General features: G+C 43.7%; 1 long non-coding RNA gene across 1 annotated transcript in view; it reads right to left on the bottom strand.

Moving 5' to 3' along the window:
• The window catches only part of LOC121091648, a 47,989-nt gene extending 34,248 nt beyond the window's left edge, over positions 1–13,741 (bottom strand). The window contains exon 1 of the long non-coding RNA XR_005828990.1: positions 13,527–13,741. This is a non-coding gene — a long non-coding RNA (uncharacterized LOC121091648). The remainder of the gene's footprint in view (positions 1–13,526) is intronic.
• Positions 13,742–14,542: the final 801 nt, after the last annotated feature.

Raw genomic sequence — 14,542 nt, 5'->3', positions numbered from 1 at the left:
AGCTGGGGTGGTAGGTTGGGATGTGCATCCACATCTCAGTTACCTCTGGGTTTTCATCAGCAGTGCAATCTCCACCACCCCTGCCAGAGACAAAGACCACTGGCAGAGGTGGGGTACAGATGCTGAGGTCAAGGACCTGCAGCTGCTAAAACCATCAGGACTCATCTGTGAGAGCACTATGGAATTTTGGCATTGCAGGGCTCAGCACAGCAATGCTCCGACACCATTGCAGCTCTGAGCTGTAAGACACACGCAGCATGTCCCTGCACTCATGCAGCAGGTCAGTGGCAGCCCTGCAGAGTATGCAAGTCTCCTGACTCCCAGTTCAGTGCTCCAACTGTGGCATCTACAGTCTCACTTTAACTTCACCTGTTTGGCATTCAAAAGCAAAGTTATTTGTATTCAGTGACATAAATTGCATTATACATGTCTCTAACAGTACTTGTAAAATATCAGAGCTCCTATTCATAAGCACATGATTGCCCTTTTATTCTTCCATTTGTATTTCTTTCTTCCTGCATTTGTCCTTCACACTTTAAAATGAATGGCAAAACCCCATTTCATTAAGATAGTAGCAAAAGTAACTAATGGCACATTCTGGCCAAACAAAGACTGGGAAACATCCAGAACATTCAGAATATTAGCACTGTTGAAACAGAAGTATAAGAAAATAGGACAGAAGCCAGATGGTTTAGGCTTCTTACTTGTTCCTGGCTTTAAAATGGTTGAAGGTAGAAATTATACACAGGTTGGAGGGAACCATGGTACGGCAGCCTGCACTGCATACGCTGCTGTGAGCTACATCTGCTGGGAGACCACCCCCTGCCATCACCACAAGTCTCTCCCAGAAGACATTGACATGCTTCTTCATGCCACCTGAGCTGCATTGTTCTGGTTTCCTGGTCCTGTGGAGCTCGAGCTGAAGTGTAGCAGCTTGCAGGGCCACTCTGGGTCATTCCTTTTGCTAGTCTGTGCTCACTGCACAAAACGTGTAGCTCTGGCCCTCCTTTCTTTCCTCTGATGTTTTTATATCACAGACTCCTGTAACCTCCAACTTTTTTATATGCTCTGCCATGCACAGATTGACTCAGTCTTTGGCTACCTGATGTTGCTGGCCAGATAAATAGAACTCACAGCAGTTCTCAAGTAACTCTCCTCTTCACTGCAACCTCCTCTCCTGGGTCCAGGCACAGTCAAACCTCCACCTCGCTCCCAGTGTGTAAGACAGTGAGCATGATATGCCCTTCTTCTTCGGTGTCTTAACATGCTCAGTTCCTCCCATCTGGCAAAGGCCAAAAGGAAACCAAACTTGGCACTTAGCGGCTTGTCAGGCTCCAACCAGGAGTCTGAGGGGCTGCTATGCCTTCTTGCATTTATTGATATTCATATCTCTTGTCAAGGGATGCAGGCTAAAGGTTGCTGTTTCAGTAAGGCATAGCTACTCATCTGGAGCTGACACAGCCTGCAGAGTGTGGCACAGCACTCCCTAGATGTCAGATGTGGCAGCAAGCTATTCTGGATCCCATCTTCTGTTTCTCATCTAGGCTTGGTGTCAATCACTTTTCGGACACTGAGTCGAGGCTGTCTCAGGAGGCAAACCAAGAGAAGCAGAAGCAGACCATATGTAATTTGGCCTATGGTCCATCTTTTATCTCAAAGGCTTGTTTGGTTCCTGAGATGAACAACTAATACCTCAAATACTTTATTCTACTAGAAAGTGCCATCCCAGGCCACGTTTTTGCTCTTTCACATACAAAACAAGTGGGATGGTGATGGGCTTGGTGAGACTGGTCACATTCTAATTCCTCCCCTTAGAACAATCCTTCACCCTCTGGGACAAGCCAGTGAATGCATTTCGGAAGCTTGCGCACCATTTCTGATTTGGGGACAAACACTGTCTCTAAGTATGACCTAAAGAGGGAAAGCCCCAGGTATGCAATACAGATGTCAACAACCTCCCTTTGAGCATTAGGAACTGGAAGCTGAATGAGTCAAAATCGATGCAGTGCCATTACTGACAGCAGAGCTCTTCCAGCTGATGTGGCCCTCCCTTTACATGCTGCCTGAGTACAGAAACTCTACGTAAAGGGACAGACCAGCCTTGAAGACTGCCACTACAGCCCTTTACTCACACTGGGCTTAGGCTGTCACTGCGCATAACAATGAATGAACAAAATTATGGCTAATGGTAATGGTACATATTGATGGGAATGGGTTTTGTTTTGGTCAATACTTCAGTGAGGTTCCTGCCCACTGACGGGAATGCAAATCAGGGAGGGGCTGGGCTAATGCAGCAGAAGAAAGGAACATTGCCAGGCGCTGACTGATGCTTTATTGGGCTGTAATACTAGAAGCTTTTGCTTGCAAGAATCAAACGTTAGACCTCTCTCTCAGGGTTTTATTTTGCTAGTACCTATGGGAACCAGCTGGGCTGGCTGCCTAGAGAAAAGACAAAGCAAGCTAGTCAGGAAGTTTAAGGTGATTTAAGACAGATGCTGATTAGTGATTCACATTTGTGTGAATAATAAAATAAATACAGAGAATGGGAACAGTTGCTAGTGTATTTCTCTATCACTTCCCAAGAAAAAAAGAGAGCAGCTGTGTATAAGTTAAGGCTGAGAATTTTCCCACTGCGGCAGACCTATTTTATTGCAAAGAAGAGAGCAATACTCTGGAGAGGTAAAGATGTACAGTATTGTCGATGTTAGAAATTCTGCACTGAGGACGTTTACGTTAGTGAATTGATTGGGAGTAGAAAAAAGCGTAACTTTTTCTCTGAAACATAAACAAGAAATACCCTCTCAGGGCCAAATGACATGCTGCAAAAATTTGGAACAAGGCCCCGTGGGCGTGTTCCAGCAGTGGCAGAGCTGCAAGGGTTTAACACTTAAAATCCAGCCCTAGAGGGACAGGGCTGGTGCGATTTGCTCACTAGATACAACCTACAGCACTGCTGCTGGCCTGGGCCAAGAGATGAGCAGCCTCTCATTATCTCTTGTCTCTGCTGGAATTCAGTCAATTATGGACAAATTCTGATAAGAAGTTATTTGCTGGACTTTATTGTTAATCTTTTGAAATGTGCTGTCTGGTTTCAGTGAATCAAAGTACCGTGATTTGACACCTGAAGTTTTATTTCCTTCCTTTAAGGCTGAATGGGTCATTTTTCAGCAAACTGTATCTTCTTCAAAAGACTATTTTACTGCAGAATTAAATGCCCTGCCTCAGGAAACAGTGTTAGAGACTGAACTTAAGTGACTTCATAAAATTCCGAGGTAGGAAAAGACCTGTCCGTTTTCAGCCTGACCTGAGGAAAAAGCTTGTTTCTGTAATGGAATCAGAGGAGAAGGTCTGGAGTCAGGCAGACTGCCAGTGGAGAAGACCTAATTTCTTGCAGGTTAGTTGAATTTCTGGTGGAGCGAGGAGACATTTGACACTGAGGGAGCAGAGCCACTGCCCTGTGAGGAAGGTTTCATGACAGACGTTTGGGTGTAACTTGGAGCTCCTTTTTCTTCGGGGCCAGAGGCACCCTGTCATTGAGGCTGTGCCATGTCAGGTCTAGCTGATCTAAAGAGCACCATGAGCTTTTCTGAAGTCACATTGTCATTTGTTCCCAACCTCTTTTATAGGGCTGTATGACATTTTCTATATTTTCAGATGGCTCAAAGAGGCAATCTTGTTTTCTTTCCACATCTACAATTGCACTTAATATGTTCTTTCCTTTCAATGATGAATTTGGGCATAACTTCTCCTGCACTGATTTCTGTGCTTGCCTTCTCTCTCTCTCTTTTTTTTTCTTTTTTTTTTTTTTTTTCTCTCTGCCTGCATCACCAGCTTCTGTTCTCTTTTCACACTTTTTCCTTGCTTTGTGATTTCTCACCAGAAATCACTGATCATGAGAAGACGATTTTTCCAAGCCTGGGATTTTGTTGCATGATCAGGGTGGACTGTAAGTGTGTAGTTATGGAAAATAGCTGCAGTATTCTAGTTCTGTTCACACAGCTCTTAAAATAGAAAGAACGAACTCTTTGTAGTCTTCAGATATTTGTCTGATGCCATGCTAGAAAGACATCTGACTCATGAACCCAGTTGGATTTAGCTGCAGTGTTTAGAGATGCCACCATGCTGAACTGCTGCCACTCCCCTTTGACCAGCAGTTACTGTCCTTGTACCAGAAATAGAATGAAACTGATGTCCTCATCTTAACCTCCACATCCCCATCACTGTCCACAGTACCAGCTTAGGACACTGATGATGGCAGGTTTGTTCTAAAAAACTGCTCTGTGAATTGAGGCAGACTTGCATATTTTAATGCTGCAAGGCCCCTAACTTAGAGAGGTGCAGAGGGCACTTGGGAATCTGCCAGTTTGACTCGCATCTGCACAGAGTTGCCCACACACTGAAAAAGTAGGGTTTACCAGGACCTTTCTAGGCCTTTTTTTGGATCTCTGCAGTCAGCAGACTTGAGTACCAGGGGGAGCGGTTCCCTGTGAGATACAGGTGCATGTTTCCCCCAGCCACCTGCAGTAAGCTGTGCAAAGGGCAGAGTGGAAATGCATTTTAAATACAAATTGGACTTTGAGACGATGATTGAATTTTTCATTGCATCTGCACGTGTCTAGCATTGTAGGTGCAGGAATAAATAAAATTGTCTGCAGATAGACAGTAGACAGTGCACACATGAATTGGTTTGTGGGGTGGCACGAGCAGGGTCCATGGCCCTGGCTAGGGGCAGATGGGGGGTGCATGGCTCTGAAGAGGACCTTCAAGCAGCTGTTGTACGGGGCAGGGGGTCTCCATTTCCACTGCTGTGAATCCACCAGCACTGAATTCTCTGTGCACTCAGTCTGACACAGATAATTAAAACAGAGACATTAATATGGGTCACAGAGAATAAGTAACGACAAGCTAGAATGTAACTTCAGCTGCATAAGAAATGAGGCTTCAGTCTGAATATAAGTGGGCCAGGCAAATGTTTTTTAACTGGGCAGCTGAAACCTTGACCTCATCCATCCACCTCGAGTTCAGTCCGTGCTGGGCATGAGCCCAGGTCAGTCTGTCTGGCCTGCAGATGCCCATAGGACTCACGGGGTTTGTCTCAAGTGTAGGACAGGAACAAGCTGATGTCTCTCCCAGCATCGGGCAGCACGGTGCCATGGAGTCTAGGAGGGCTGAGGACCCATTTCATTGCCTGGATCCATCTGTTCCCCTGTGGCCGTGGGAGCACAGTGGACGTGCTAGCTGGTGACATGGTCCCTTGTGCAGAGAGGAGGGGAATGAGGGTACTTGCCACATTTCAGCTGACTGCCAGTGAGCCATCTGATGTTAATGACTTCCCCAGACTACTGCTGTATGTTGCATCTGAATTTCCAACCCAGAGGCAAAAGGCTTCTTCAATTATTAGGCTATTAATTGTCCAAACCACCAGCCCAGTTATTAAGTGGCAATTAATGAGAAGCCAGAGCTGGAGCTTATAACTGGAAGGAGTCTTACAAAAAAGATTAATAAACAGTGGGGGAAAGGGCTTGGGAGGGCATGAGATCTGAGCAGTTCATGCACCCAGACTGTTGCCATGAACTCTGACAAACAGCAGGCCCAGAGCAGAAAGTCCCACAGGGTTTCTGCTTTAGCCCAAGCTTTTATGGCCCTTTCCTGAACAGCGGTTTTCAACGAAGGAGGGTTCTTCAGTGCTTCAGCTCTGCATTTCCATCCAAAGCCATTACACAGCCTGGACTGCCTCTGCTGTGTGAAGTCCACTAAGGTATCACAGTCAAGGATTTCACTGTAACATGCTTCAGCACAAGACTTGGATGTTGAATGTCAGCTTAAAAGGCACACTATTTATGGGAGAAAAGATTCCAGTGCAATTTCTCAGGTTACTTCCCCACAAATTATATTTCTTTGTCATTCATCAGACCTCTTGTTTTCTGTGCATAAGTAGGCTCCTTATTTACAACGTATGCAGCAGATGTGCTCCAAACAGCAGGAGGAATGGGATGAAACACAGGTTATCAGCAACTTATCCAGAGTTGCTCTGCAGATGTTTTATGCAAGCCTTCGTGCAACGCTGTGCTTTATCACCCAGTGAAATATTTTCAAGCAAGCAGCAGGTATCTGCTCATGAAAGACACTGCTTAGATGCTAAGCCTACTGAAGACACGTGCACATACCCCAAGATGCTGTGACACTGAATGCAATCACAGATGTTTTAGAGGTGTGGAAGAGGGATGTTCAAATACTGCATGATAATGGAGCCTTTTCAACTCATTGGGCTGCAGTGGTCATTTTCCACTGATCTTTTTATTACATATCTGTTTAAGCATACTGTTAGAGCTGCTGCTGCTGAGGAATAAATAGCATGAAGAGCCATTTCACAGAAGAGCTGGCTAACCTGCTCAGCCTACTGCATTTTGGATGTCTGTTGTGTTATGGCTGTCATATTGCAACACTGCTGTCTGTGGACTTGAATGGTCCACTGTGCTCTCCATTGGGACAGCCTTTGAGGGAGCCCTGCATGCTCCAGAGGTGTAATCAATGGCCACAGGCAGTTCCTGATAGCTGAAGGCTTTATGCCAAGCTTGCTGACCCCAGGGGAAACATCACTGTTGCTTGCACAGCCATCCCTCAACCTCAACACGGCCAGAGCCTCTTGTCTAGCTTCACAGCTGATCATTTTTAACTAGGTGCAGGAACTAATACTAGTGATCTTTTGTAGTGCAGGATGTGCCTGACATGGGCAGCCTGGGAGGCATGCTCAGAAAACAGGGTTATTCAACATACAATCCATATAGATTTTCAGCAGCTTTTCTTAGCATTAGCCAAGGGTCATGCATCACTGACTTCTAAAGTGCTTTGGAAAACATAACAGTAGTGTAAAAGAAATAGTTTGTCCATCAGTTTTTCTCAGAGTGGCAGAGGCACTGGTTTTAGACCAATAGAGCTGTTTGGTGCTATAGCTGTGTTATAAGAGCACAGAAGTTTCATGTCTCCACTAATGTGTTTACATGGCTTCTACAGACAGGGCACAGCCATCTGTAGCGTTAGTGCAACTGCTTTTCCATTCTTTGCATAAATTAGGAGAAACATATTATTTCATGAACTGCTGCTTATACAAGTTTTGGCAGAGGATCAAAGTTCAAAAAAATGTATTTATTTTTTAATACATGCAAGATTAAAAGTAAGAGTTGGGACAAAAATTTAACCCTGGAGCTGTTTTTCAGGTTACAGGGGGGAAATACATCATAATTTTACTGGCAATGAAGAGAATCCCTGTAGTTAATTATAATGGCACTTTCCCATAGCTGGAGTGAAGCTACATGTCAGCACTTCTGCTCCTTTCAGGGCTCCACAACAAATGGTGCCATTTTAGATGCCAAGGCACACACAAATGCGAGGGTTGAGGGGAAATCATTCTTAAAATTGTAATTTTGGAATGAAGGGAAAACCAAAATGTTGACCACTTCAGTACTGTTTTCTCCTTGTTTGCATTCAAAAACATCTGCACTGGAAAACATACAGGCTACCAAATGGGTGGGGGAGGATGCCATTAGCACATGACAGAACTTGTTTAATTTGTTTATTAGTGGATGTCTCATGTATGTGTTAAGACAGGAGCAACACTGCACATCTTTGGCCTTTGTCCAGTAAAACCCTGAAGGATATGCTTCACTTTAAGCATCTTAAGTATTCTTCACCTACTAATGTGCTTGACACAGGTAAAAAGGAGAGCATGGAAGGTGGTATCACAGGGTTGGGGAAATCTAGTGAGAACCTGCAGCTAGGAAAGAGTGCCTAGTGTGCATATATATGCATAAGTGTCATCTGTATCAACCATATATGTAACTGATATTTTCTTTGAACTGATAGGACCATGTTCTCTTTAAAATATCCTCCATTTCTGATTATGGCTTGTTTCTCCCCATTTGTTTAAACAAGAAAAAGTAAGAAGAGAAGCACACACAGTAAGTTTCTGCCTAAGGATTTTGGAAGATCCATTCATTCTTTCTATGGCTTCAAGGCATCAGTTAAGGGATAAGTACAAATAATTATTTATGGCTTGCATGATATGCACATTTCCTAACTGGCTAACTTCTCACCTTCTGTGAACTCCAGTAATCAAGGTGGTGAAATTTTAACAGGTTGTAGGCAGCTCGTTAGTTACCTATGGATCAAGACTCCACTTTCCTGTAAAGGTGTACCTGACAATACACCATTCAGAGGCAACACACACCTAAATTAAGCCATGCCTCAGGTAGGACTTTCCTGTTTAAGGTCCATGCTGGATAGGATGCACTATCGCAAGTCCTTATTCTTACATATGCATTCTATCCACACACCTCTTGTTTGTCTTAGAACAGTTGCTGCTCTTTGCCTGATGTGATTGCAGATGGGTAGAAGAGGGAGGAAGAAGCAGTGCAACAACCCTGCACAGCCCTCAGATCCTAAAATCTCACACATACTTTGCAACCATCCATTCATTCCCTGTGCCTTACCACTAGCTCCTCTGACTCCAGCATTAAATGCCAGCTGCCCAGCCTTGTGATCGTCCTTGGGGATCTTGAGTCACAGAGCTAGAAGGGAGCTTTCAGGCCAGCGAAGATGTGTGCTTACCCTGCTGTCAATAAAAATCCTACATTGCCTCACTTAGCAGAGTGGCTGGCAGAGACTTAGCCACAAGACTGCTCTCACCTTCCATCACTCTATCAGAAAAGAGCATGAACACATATAGGTTTGTCTTTCCTACCAGAAACAGTGCTTAGAAATGCCAGCAGGAAATCTATGGAGTCCACTGTGACTTACTGGGGTTATTTGGGGTCCCTCAAAGACTAGTGAGGTCAAACGTCCACAGAAGTCTTCTTTAGGATATTGTCTGTGGCAGACTGCTCCAGAAGGCAGAAAACAAATATAGGAAATGTTCTGGCTGGGACCTGCAAGGCAACTAAAAGACACGAGCCCCTGTAGCCCAGTAAGTGTCTACAAAGGCAGACAAAACCCAAGGTCATCAGTCTGCTGCGCCCTACAGTTTTAAGTCTCCAGTCCAGGCTAAGGGGTGGCTGTTCACACTCCTGCTCAAGCATGTCCATTACCAGAGACTGTCAGAAACGTGTATGGGGAGGGAGCAACCCACATCAGACAGGACAAAACCAAAACATACCAGAGAGCCAAAGAACAGGCTCAAGGTTCTGAGTGCTCCTGTGGGGCCTCAACCAACCACTGGCATGCTGGCCAGCAGGGAACCTAAGGTCAGTGCAAGACCACCCTTCTCTGTGGGTGCTACATGGTAGTGACCATATGAATGCTTCACCTAGAGCAGTTTGTTATTCTTAGCCATCAGTTGTGTGTGTTAGATAGCTGTGTGCATTCTTCATACAGAGCCTCTGTGTTCATCGCAAAGGTTGCCCAAAGTGGCCCACGGAGGGACAGTAAGAACAGTGTTTGAGAACCACCAGCCAGCAACCAACAGGCCCTCTTGGTCCAGTCATTGTGACTGATGTGTTTAAGGGCAGACATTTGGAAATACCTGGCATCTTTTCCAGCTCCACAGTCATCCTCTCAATCTGTTTGCACTGTTGTCACCCGCTAGGTTTCCTCCCCAGCTTTGCTGGACACAATTTGCAGCACAATAAGGAACATGCAGGTGATGCTGAGGCATGCCAACCCCCACCTCCTGCGGTGGTCACAAAATGCAGGGGAAATATTACTGTAACTGGCTTATCCCAGATCATATGTTGGGGGTTGGATAGCTCGTCCAGTTTCCACCCATTTGTGCTGCTAATACGGCATAGAGAACAAACAAAGCTGCCCAAATTAAGCTGTCAAAGACTCCCCATGATACACAAGCTTTCTTAGGTGACAACAAGCTGGCACAGCCACCTTTCTGCCAGCCTACAAAATTCAGTACAATGAGCAAGCCAGGGAGAGGATAAGGCAGGCTGTGTAGCATGCTGGCACATCCTTGGCAGAGGCAGCAGTTGGAGGCAGGAAAATGAACACACTGTCCCATTAGAGGCACTTGACTTGCTGGCTCATATTCCTGTGGAATCCTTTGTGGGCAGAGCAGAGCACAGACATTCAGAGCAGCACCCAGTCCTGCTCTAAATCACCTTCTGACGGGACAGTGCCGTTCCCCAGGCTAGGAGGTGATGAAAGCAGGATGGTGTGAATCCCCCTGTTAACAACCCCCTTAATCCGTGCTAGGTTTTGCAGAGCTCCCTGGTCTGGGACTGAGAGCAGAAAGGAGCTTTAAACTATCCCTGTTTGCCCTGCACTCTTGACCTGAGGGGGATCTCAAAGGAAAGCTGGAAACCAGACCCAAACCTTTTTATTCCGATAACCCTGCCCCCATAATACAAGCATGTCCCCTGCTCAGGTGCAGCAAAGCCTTCTTGTCTTCCTTATTTCCAGGATCTGTTTTACCCACTCTTACTGCCTTCTCTCCTCCCTCCATTGAGCAGTTGCCAAGGGCATTTTCTATGCAGCTTGGCCCTTAATGTTTTGCCCTAAGCAAGCAGCCAGGACTCCAGCTGCCGAACTCCACTGCAGCTGGATGCTTACAGAGAGCTTCAGATTCCCAACCCTGAGATAAACCAAGACAGCAATGCTGAAAATATACTCAAACTGAGGCTTGTATCTGGGTCACATAGCTGCCAAAACCACCCCCTTTCTGTTGAAACAGCTATTGAATTTGCTTCTAGAAAGAAAAAGACAGTAACATGCCAAGTGACACTAATTGTTAGGCTGCACTGAGCAAGTATAATGCGCTCCTGCAAATTATCTGGGAACATTTTTTCTCCTGTTTTGTAATGCATTTTGAGGGAGGAATGGGGAAGTTGATCAAGGTGAATGCATAATCCATGAAAATCTGTGAAAAGGCATAGCTCTTCCAGAGAACACTTTCAGTAGAAAAATGTTACTTGTGGGTTAAACATTTGATGGGAAATTATTAGTAATGTCTTACAGATTTGAGGAGGACAAAATCCCTCAAAACTACCAAAACTGTCATCAACTTACATGTCAATGCTATCAACTCATCACAGGCAAAATCCTAGCTTTCCTTTGCACCACTTCCAGCACTGACTAAGAAGGTGGAGACGGCACCAGGAGAAAGATAGTTCCTATTTTGGAAATGGTGATAAACCACAGAGAATTCAAAAGTACCATTTCTTTCCTTTCTTTAAGTCATACATACAAACTTATTTTCATCATCATAAGTTTAGAGAAGAGATACCGATCTACCCCAAAAAAAACCCTAGATTTGCTCTGGATTGGGTTCACATGGTGGACTTGTGAAAGATGATAAAAAATTCTGCAGAGCACACTGCTGCCAATGCCCAGCGGAAAAGTCCCATTGGATAGATTACTTGCTCTAACAACAATTTCAGACTAGCAAATTGAGGGCCAGTAGATTTGGTCTCTTTTTCCTTTATCAAGTCTTGATACAAATCATCTCACACCTGCATCTATTCCTCTTTCCCCATTTAAGCAGTACAGTATTCAGCCAGGAGGAATCCAGATGACTACTCAGGGACAAAAGAGCTGTTCAACTAAAATAAAGGTGGCAAAACTTGGTGATTAATTTGTCTCCTTTGTTTCTTTAGTTGAAAAAGAAAGAGGAAAAGACAGCAGCAGAATAATTATACTTAACTGCACCAAGGGAGTTTTGTAATCTTGAATTCATGAGTGCTTTTGAGTTGCTTGGAGATCATGAGCTGGGAGATGCTTCCTAAATACAGGAAAGAACTATTTGATGGTGGGAATACATGACACAGCAGCTGAAGAGTTTGCACTCAGCTTGTTTGTGCTCATTTGCATTTCTTGGTCTTTTTCTAGTAAGAGTCTATGTAAGTTGTGGTGGCTGTGGAACGTGGCATATGGAGAGAGACTGTTATGCACAGCTCGCTGTGTAGCACCATGCACCTGCCCTGGCTGCTGGATAATACAGATTTGCTGCAGATGTGTGTGGTTAGGGTTTTACTTCTACCATTGACTCTTTTTTCCAGGCAAAAGGACTTTAGAGAAAGCATTTAAAATATTTTTAAACCTGTGACTTAACACACTCAGCTGCTGTTCTAAGTCCAGTAGTCAGTAGGAGACTGACTGTGGGGCCAGGCTACAATTTCATCTCAGGAATGCTTACACGTACATTTCACCTTATCCATTTGGCATTTTCATTAGATGAGCCTTGTTTAAAAATAAGAATGTGCACAAGTCTCTATGACCCTTAACAAAGAAGAGGGAAGCAGGTTTCCAGGTGAAGTATTAGACAACATCTGATGTGAAATCATTTGACATCTCTAGTGTTTCCTTATGATGGCTGATTCTGGTACCAGAAACTGGAAACTGCTTCTGAAGGAGCAGTGGCAGCAAAGTATCTTTATTGCCCAACAGACTTTGACACCATGTAGTGCAATGGTTAGCTGTCTCAAATCCAATTGCTCTCATGCCATACAGCACATACTGATTTTCAGTGCTTTAACTACGGAAGAAATATGTTCTGGTGTTTAGGTTGTTTTCCCATTTATTTACACTCCAAGTTGAAAAAAAGTAAATAAAGAGAAACAGCAGTGGCATAGCTACAAATCTTTGATAATCAAATGCAGATGTAATTAGGAAAAGTTCAAGTCCATCTTCTGTAGCCGACTCCTATTCAAAATATATAAAAAATTCTTGATCTAGATATCTGGATCCAGAGGACATTGGAAGGAAACACTGAACAGAACTAATGAGCCAGCACATGTGAATTTTAGCCCTTGTAAAATTCACTACAGTAATTTCCTGTCTCTAAAGGTGATGGTGGCTTTGTTTTCCAATTTGGGTTTGGAGAAATACAGAACACTGAATGCTGCTGTCAGAGCTGGATGACACTTGACAAGAGCATAAAATAATTTTATTCCTGGGTAAGCCTGACAAATGATTTAGCCTGGGCAATTTAACAAGGCCATATGAGATTGGAATCACTAGAGAATGATTTCATGGCCAATGGGCTAGAGGCAGCTCTGTTATTTTCTGTGTAAGCTGTGGGTCATTATGGATGTATGACAAAGTATGTTCCAGGACTTTGAAGATTTGAGAAGCCTTAAGATGAAATGCTAGCAGCTGCTCATATCACAGACAAGGAAGATCATCCTTCTACAGGCAAACTAGAGAAGAATGTTACCAAAAGATTGTATTTTCCCTGCATTTTAAATGTATTTGGTATAATTCTGCATTGTTTCCATCTTTAGATAAGATTTAAACTTGCACTACATGTTTACACAGATATTCTTTGCTTTGTAAAAATGCTTTCTAAAGGTTTTCCCAAGCATGCTTTCAGTTTGATTAACAGAAACACCTTTCAAAAGCAACAGCCACTTGTGAGTAATATTTCTAAGGAACATTTTCCCTTTCTTTGCCCTGTGCTGTTCAACTAGCAATAGCTGCAACTGTGAGGAGCAATAGAGCCTCAGGGGACCATATGCTGCTACTAACAGGATTTTCTGTATGTAAATCTAGGAGGTTGTCAGATAAGAGATATCAGATCTGTTACTTACTGCCTCTCATCACATGGTTCCTCTGGAGCAGGTGCTTAATCCAGTATCTACACATCAGTCCATAGAAGTCTGCTCCCATTCCAGCCGATAAATATTTTTGTTTGATTTCACTTTGTCACTCTTCACGCAGCTCATCTTCCTTTATCCTGCTTTTGCTAACTGTTGCTTCAATGAACTAATATTTTTTTCTGTTGCTACAGCAAATTCTTCCTAAAGCATGGTCAAAGCTGAGTGTGTTGGAGTATTTTGCTGAATGAGGAATTCTTTGCATAGCAATATCCCGTAGTGTGTGTATAGACAGAGAACTTGCGTGGGGAACACTCTTAGCTACTCATACAGCAAACTGTGAAAGATTAGTCTTTTTCTTTGGGGCAAAAGACTATTTAATGTAGTTATTACTTTGCTTACAACTAAAAAGATTTGCCATGACAGAAGTCAGCACGTAAATCACATCATAATGAATGCTTAGTTTCCTGTCTTTCCTAGTTATTAGAATGGCTGAAAAGAATGCATATAGCACTAAGGATGTCAGTCTTGTCCAGATGAAGAGCAGAGCATCCAAAAAAATCCCTGTGATGGTCTCCATATTACAGAGACCTCAAATCAATGGTGGAGAGAATGATGATCCTCACAAAGAATTTAGCTTAAGGGAGGAGAAACTTTCCCTTACCAAGGGTTGAAAAGAACTGTGAAACATGTTTGTGCAATAAAATAAAATAAAACAAACAAAAAACCCAACGTGCTATCCAATGATAATGTGAAAATACATAGGATCTACTACCATCAAGCTAATACAATACCTCTGCCAGTCTTCCACTTGCTCTGTGGGCTGCAGGTCATGTATGCTGGAATATACATTGCCTCACATCAATTCAGGAGCAGTGCTAGACACTTAGAGGTACTGCAAGTGCAATGCTGTGGCTGTTAGTTTAAATACAGATGTGTTATGGGCAAGCAATAGGATTTCATAGAAGAGTAAAGAGAAAACTTCAGTTCTGCTAATGGCTCTTGTGAGG

The sequence above is a fragment of the Falco naumanni genome, chromosome 7 (genome assembly GCF_017639655.2).
Source record: "Falco naumanni isolate bFalNau1 chromosome 7, bFalNau1.pat, whole genome shotgun sequence".
In the NCBI taxonomy this organism is placed as follows: domain Eukaryota; kingdom Metazoa; phylum Chordata; class Aves; order Falconiformes; family Falconidae; genus Falco; species Falco naumanni.
This window is presented reverse-complemented; position numbering and strand designations above follow the sequence as displayed.